Source organism: Aquarana catesbeiana, linkage group LG06 (assembly GCF_042186555.1).
Source record: "Aquarana catesbeiana isolate 2022-GZ linkage group LG06, ASM4218655v1, whole genome shotgun sequence".
NCBI classification, from domain to species: Eukaryota; Metazoa; Chordata; class Amphibia; order Anura; family Ranidae; genus Aquarana; species Aquarana catesbeiana.
Genome location: NC_133329.1, coordinates 60,403,198 through 60,411,278, shown reverse-complemented (window position 1 = coordinate 60,411,278; position 8,081 = coordinate 60,403,198).

The window sequence follows — 8,081 nt, the reverse complement described above, 5'->3', positions numbered from 1 at the left end:
TTTTGATCCGCAGTATCCAGAACATCGGAAGCCAATACCATCAGGCGGCCAGCTTTCCCTCTACACTCTCTACAAGCAAAGGTATGAGTTACACAACTAAAAACATGTCTTTCAAACTATCATCACTAAATGTGAAAGGTCTGAACAGCCCCTACAAACGACAAATGGCCTGGAAGGAAGCGTCTAGGCTGAAAAGCGACATCATGTGTTTCCAAGAGACTCACTTTTCAGCGGCCAAACCTCCGGTCTTTAGAAATCGTAAATTCCCTCACCTATATACAGCAAATGGCCCAAAGAAAAAAGGAGGGGTAGCAATTGCATTCAGATACTCTATCCCGTTCTCAGAAATCACAACCTACCTGGATAACTCCAGTAGGTACATCATACTGGTATGTGAGATCTTTGCAGTCAAATATACCTTAGTCAATATATACCTACCAAACAACAACCAACTCCGATTCTTAAACAAAATATGGAAAAAGGTAGAATCTCTGAAACAGGGACATGTTATCCTATGCGGGGACTTCAACGCGATCCCAGACAAGTATATGGACTGCACTAACCCCAAACACCTAAAACATAGAAGGACGACGCTGGCAAGATTTATTAATACATCAAACCTCTTTGACGTATGGAGGTGTCAACATTCATCAGAGAAGGACTTCACTTTTTTTTCTAATGTACACAGCACTTACTCAAGAATAGATTTATTTCTAGTGGACAATTTTTTATTGCAGAAGATTGTTACATCAGACATTGATATTATATCATGGTCTGACCATGCTCCAATATCCATAGGCGTGGGGGGGGCGGAATGCCGAGACAGCAGCAAATAGATGGAGGAATGATGTGTTATCTATCTCCCAACCCGAGAATATTAAATTAATCAGAAAATCTCTGACTGAATTTTTTTAAATCAACGCTCCCTCGGTATCCGACCCTTTCACGCTGTGGAACACCCATAAAGTAGTTATGCGGGGTCTCCTAATACAATTAAGTGCAAGGGCTAAAAGGCAGAGGACGGAGAGGCTCAACGACCTGCTGAACAAAATAAAAAACTTAGAACTCTCCAACAAACAAAATTCTACCCAAAAAACAAGAACTCTATTATTTGATGCTAGACAGGATTTAAGAACACTTCTGGTGTCCCAGCAGGATAGCCGCCTTCGCATTTTAAAAGCGAATAACTACCGCTGCAGCAACAAGGCGGGTAGGCTGCTGGTGAACCAGTTGAAAGAAAAAATGATAAAACAAAGAATCCCACATATAGTGAATCCTAAATCTAAAATAACAGTGTCCAACCCCAAAGACATAGCAGACGCTTTTAGCGACTACTATGAATCCCTATATAATCTTAAAGAAGACCCAGATACACCACAACCATCTGAAAACATGATCTCAGAATTCTTGGAAGCAATTAATCTTCCAAAGGTCCCACAATCAGAACTTACTAAATTAAATCTACCGTTTACTACCCAAGAAATTGAAAAAACAATCAGGAATATGCCCCACAATAAATCTCCAGGTCCTGATGGATACTCATCTGAATACTACCAACTATTCCAAACTGAACTGTCCCCGTATCTAAAGCAGGTCTTTGATGCCGCAATGTCCAAAGCCTCATTCCCAAAAGAAATGTTAACAGCAACTATCATAACCCTGCCAAAACCAGGTAAAGATTACTCAGTTCCACAAAATTTTAGGCCTATTTCTTTACTGAATGTGGACGTCAAGTTGTACGCTAAGATCTTAGCCAATAGATTGACATCACTATTACCAAAACTCATTAATCAGGACCAAGTGGGTTTCGTATCTGGTAGGCATACTACCGACACAACCAGAAGAATGATAAATATAATTCATCTGGCAGAGGAGTCTCGAAGGCCTTCTCTACTCCTGACTTTGGATGCGGAGAAGGCCTTCGATAGAGTCCATTGGGAATATTTGTTCAAGGTGTTGGAGAAGTTTGGTTTGATAGGCCCCATACAACAAGCAATTTTAGCATTGTATTCCTCCCCGTCCGCCTATGTCTTTACTGAAGGAATGTTCTCTAAAAACTTTCAAATAACAAATGGAACAAGGCAGGGGTGTCCCCTGTCACCACTAATTTTTGCACTAATTATGGAACCACTTGCAGAAACAATTAGGAATAATATAGAAATCCAAGGAATTCCCTTATCTGACCGAAAACATAAAATATCACTCTTTGCGGGTGACGTCATTTTGACTCTATCTGACCCCTATAATTCATTAAAAGCCACACACGAGACACTATTGAAATTTAGTAAAGTAGCCTACTACAAGGTGAACGCATATAAATCTAATATTCTAGGAATAGCGATTGACAACAAAACTAAATCCGATATGCAAAAGGAATTCCCTTATCCATGGTCCCCAGAATCTATCACCTACCTAGGTATAAAACAAGCATCCCCCACTTCGAAACTATTTCAACTTAATTACCAACCTCTATTAAAAGCATTTCAAGAAGATATCTCAAGACTCCAAAAATTCTACTTATCTTGGAATGGCCGATTAGCGGCATACAAGATGTTACTACTCCCAAAATTAATGTATATTTTCAGAACCTTTCCAATACCTATCCCAAACACCTTTTTTAAAGCCATGCAAAAACAAATGTCAAAGTTTATATGGGCAGGTAAGAGAGCTAGGTTCCCGTCGAAAATGCAAGAAAATCACAAAGAAATAGGTGGTTTAGGAGTACCAAATTTAAAAGACTACTATATAGCAGCAGTCTTAGACCAACTGAAACAATGGTTCGCTAACAAAGAAACTAAACACTGGTCCCAACTAGCACAGTCATGGTTGTACCCTAGATCCCTACAGTCATTGATACTTGCTAACAATATACAACAAGTTACAATCAAAAAAGGTCACCCTACCATACAAACTACAATGCAAGCCTGGTCCCACCTAAAAAAGACATCCAGTCCAAAAATGGAACTCACAGAAGTACCTATCCCACTAGAAGCCTTAAAATGGTTAATCCCAAACATTTCTCTAGAACAATGGCAAAGTAAACAAATCTTACTATTGAGGGATATAATACAAGAAGAGAAGTTGCTGTCATTCAAAGAAATACAAAATAAGTTTTATCTACATTCATCAGAGTTTTTGACCTACCTACAGATTGCCTCATGATATAACAAATGGAAAATATCAAGTTCTCTCATACCAACTCTAGTATGGAAGTATTTGAATTCCACTGACCCTAAAACGAAAGGCATAACTCTGTTGTACACACTACTTAATGCCAAAAAAGCATTTACTAAACTCACTCCCTTACAAAAATGGGAAAAAGAACTAGGCCAGACGTTTACAGAAAAACAATGGTTATTGGCATTTAAATGTAATCATAGATTTTCGAGGTGCTCTAACTACGAGGAACTGGCGGCAAAGCTAATAGCAAGATGGTATTATACACCGTATATGATGGCTAAATTCTCTAGAGAAAATTCGAATTTGTGTTGGAGGGGCTGCGACCATGTTGGAACATTGACTCACATGTTATGGTCATGCAAGCATATTCGCAGCTTCTGATCAGAAATATTTAAACTAATAGCGAAAATAACAGGAATCTTTATCACTCCTTCGATCGAGAAGGCCATTCTAAGCATTAATATGTCAGAATACCCAATTTCAGTGAGATCTATAGCGATGCATATACTATTTGCCGCCAGGTCCCTGTTGGTGAGTAAATGGAGATCAGACGAAATACCCAGTATCAGAGAAATTATTACAAAGATCAACACGATATCTGTTTATGAAAAAATTTTAGCCTATAGAGATGGTTCTGGCGCAAAATACCTTTCCAATTGGAAACTTTGGAATTCATTATTTCATACATAAAAATATTCTGTTACCTGTAATCCAGTTGAAGTTCAAAACACTTTCCTTTTATCCTCTCTTTCCTTCTCCCTACCCTCCCCCCCCCCATTTCATCTAACCTACCAGTTTTTATGGTGATATGTTTTAATCACCACAGTTAGCATATTTCAAATGGAGTTAATCCATTGTGAAGCTCAACTAAGAAACATAAAGCAAAAACAATAAGATTCACTTGTCCCAGGATATTGTATTATCTACATATTCTTAAACTGAGTTAATCTGTAATATTTTAGCATATTGTTTATCTGATAATTGTACAGTTGACAATCCCATGATGGGCAAGTTAAATATTTTCATAACATGTATGTATGACAAATTCTTAATAAAAATTAAATAAAAAAAAAAAATGTGTTGTATTTGTGACACCAGGCTGGGAGGAACAGATGAGTTTTGTACTTCCAGTTTCTCTCCTGCCTAGTATAAATTACGTGGTGAGTGACGTCCCAGAGTTACTTCTGTTCCCAGTCGATGCTTGTTACAGGGAAACGCGTTGGTTGGAGAGAATCTTGTGATGTCATCACGCACCAGCTGGCAGTCTGAAAAACCTGTGGCTGTGTCTTTGTATCGTATTTCTTTGCTGTGCTTAAGAAAATTTTATGGAATAAACTACCATTACTTACTGCACCATGAAGTTCCTTTTCTTCTAAATCCCTTATACTTACTGGATGAGTGTCGGGCAGAGTGACTGGAAGGTGGAATTTTATTAAAAACGTCCCGTGGTCCATGATGGAGCAAAGTGGCCAGTGTTTGGAGCGGAGCAGATGGAACATCACAGCTGATTACTGTGCATATCAGGTGAGCTTGATCCCTATAACTTGGGGTCCATTGTGTCCAGTAAGAGGCCATCTGGCTTTTTTAGCTTACTTCTTTGCTGGGATCTAAAGTAGTGACCAGTTGCCATTGCAGATTTGTAGGTGCTGCACCCGAAGTTGCCTTCATTGTTCCTTCATTGTTACTTCATTTTTTTTCGTGTGATTTGGGACTTTTATAACCAATTAACTAGAAGTTGTTTTTAATTGTTACATTTTACAAAAAATAATTTTTTCGTTTTTTTTGGGGAATATTTTTACACATTAATAATTGATTCACATGAACATATTCACTCACATGTTATGTGTTTTTGCATGAGTAATTAATAATGTGTTTTTAGGTTTGCGCAAACTTTTTTTTCTTTCTATATATGTTGAATTAAGTATTTCATTTTTTGAGATAGCAGCATACATTTACACATATTTTCCTATTTTTTCACTTATAATATCATAATTTATATAGTTTTGATTACATCATTAAGATCGGTGAGCGCAGAATAACTAAACTATATACATATACTTAACTGGATTGTTCTCAAAGAGAAATCACCCATCTCTAACGGATCCCATTGTTAAGACGCTAAGATTTGTTTATACGGCTTAACTCTATCTAAATATTAATTTAGTCTGTCCAAATTTCAAACACTTCAGGAAGACATTTGAATTCTGTCTACCCAGTGGAATTTATAAGTCATTCAAATTATATTTTATATTCCAGGTCATCGATAGAGTTATTTCAGTGTCCACTGACCCAATGATAATTCTGTCATAAGGTAAAAAATATAATATTTTGATGTAGAACAAATTAGAAGTAAGAATTGTTTTAAAGATTCCAATCACTGTTACAAATGACATATCTATCCTGACCATATCTATATAATATCCACATAGCATGTGTCTTTACCTAGATAAATAAGTACTCATAGGATCTACAAAAGTGATACATTAATCTATATATCATAATTTTATGTGACATTGATTACTAAAATTATACTGGTTGTATTGTACATTGCACTGGTTACCTGAATCCCTTAATATTATATATATTCATCAGCACCACTATACAAACAGATACACATTATGAAAATAGAACATATTATTTAATAGATATTTCAGAACACCTATTTCTGCCCTCAGACATGTCTAGTAGTTGGAAGTGATTCTACCTAAATCCACAAAAGTTAATCAATAGATTTTTTTCAACCAATGGAAAAGAAGTCATACTTTTTGGGCTTTGCTTATTATAATTTTTATGAGCCTATTGTCAAACATGGTATTTAGGATCAGGATAGATGCCATGAAAGGACACTCAATCTGACGCGCAGACACACACACTCTATTCATTAACTCATATCTCTACATTCATGAAGATTCCATGACACCCTATGCTTTGAAGCTCCGAGGTCGCAAGAAGTAACTCCTCTTTAAGCAGTAGCCATCTTGAAAGCCACAGCGTCCATTCTAAAACCAGAAGTTAAGACCAGTAGCCATCTTTGGAAGGGTAATTATGTCATATTGATTTTACCTGATATTCATTTGTGTTCTCTTAAATATTGATTTATTGAGTATTATACAGTTGGATAATTATTCTCTCGAATCAGTAATCACCTTGTAGATTTTTCTCTAAGCTTCACTTTGTCAATTTTTCATTTCATAGTTTCCATGCTATTGACATAACAAACGTCTAATTTTATTTCACGTTGTTAACTACTTACTTACCTGCAGTATAGTAATTAGGGATGAGCCGAACACTCCCCGGTTCGGTTCGCACCAGAACCTGCGAACGGACCGAAAATTTGCACAAACGTTAGAACCCCATTGACTCTTTGGGTCGTGTATGGATATTAAGGGGAACCCCGCACCCAAATTAAAAAAGGAAAGGTGTGGGGCCTCCAGGCCCTATATACTCTGAACAGCAGTATACAGGCGGTACAAACAAGACAGGGACTGTAGGTTTGTTGTTAAGTAGAATCTGTTTGTAATTTTGAACTGGTACATTTTTAACGTGTTTAGCTCCAGCCAAAAAAATCTATTTTAAGCTTTTTGGAAAACCTAGGGAAGGGTTATCACCCCCTTGACATTTGTTTTGCTGTCTGTGCTCCTCTTCAGAAGATTTCACCTCACTTTTTGTCCCAATGACAAATGTTTTTTGAAAGTTTGGGGTTTTTTGTGAAACAAGGATTGGTGATAAAGCATCAGTGGAAAGGAGAAAAGTTTTTCCTATATTAACTCTTACAGGAGAGAATTTCCCTTCCTAGGGGTAGATTTCATCTCACTTCCTGTTGTCTCCTTCCATTTGCATGTAGGAGTCGTTTGTAAGTTGGATGGTTGAAAGTAGGGGCCTGCTCTATATACTTAGCAGAAATTTGGGCCTTAGGTGTTGTTGTGGCCACAACACTGTAAGCCCTCACAGGGCCCTGCTGTGAAATATTAGATCAAGAATTGTAATTACATGCCCCTGTTGAACAGGGGCAGAAATATTGGGCCTTTGGTGGTGGTGGTGGTGCTGGTGCCACAACACTGTAAGTCCTCACAGATACTCTTGGTGGGCTAGATGGTGGTCTCAAGTCTGAGGGATGGCCTGTAATGCACAGTGCTCTGGATGCCGGTGGTCAGAGCAGGCCTGTAATGCACACAACTATGGGTTGCCACCTCATCCCTTTAAAATCAAACTATTAAAGCGGTTGTATACCCTGCTCTCACATTTTTACCTACACCTAAGCCTATAAGAATTACCTGTAGGCAAAATGAATATCTCCTAAACCTGTACGGTTTAGGAGATATTCACCTTGCATGCAGCTGCTGATGTCAGTGGCGCATGCGCTCTGAGGGTCCGGCGGATGCTGCGGGAAAAATCAAAGCTCCTCGCTGGAAACAGGACTCCCGTGCGCATGTGCAGGAGTGATGTCATCGCCGCTCTGACCACCCACAATGCTGGAGCCACAAACTCGGAAGAAACACAGAGGGAAAATGTCAGCTCCCTCAGCAGTGACCGGGAGGCGATGCCGGTGATTCGTTCTAAGGTAAGTATTTCATAATGAGTTAGTATTCGGTGCATACTAGCTCAATATGCCTTTACCTTTCAGGTTTTTTTGGGGGGGGGGGGCATACAACCGCTTAATATTAATGACACAGGTTCTGTGGCTGATTAAGGTAGTTATCAAACTCACTTGGTGCCTTATCTGCATTAGCCTCAGAACCTGTGTAATTCATAATGTGTTTGGTTTTAAAGGGATGAGGTGGCAACCCTACACACAGTGCTCTGGACAGACGATGGCCTGTAATGCACAGTGCTGCTCTGGACGGTTGTCTGAGGAATCGGAGGCCTGTAATGCTGCACAGTCTGCTCACTGCTGGTAAGTG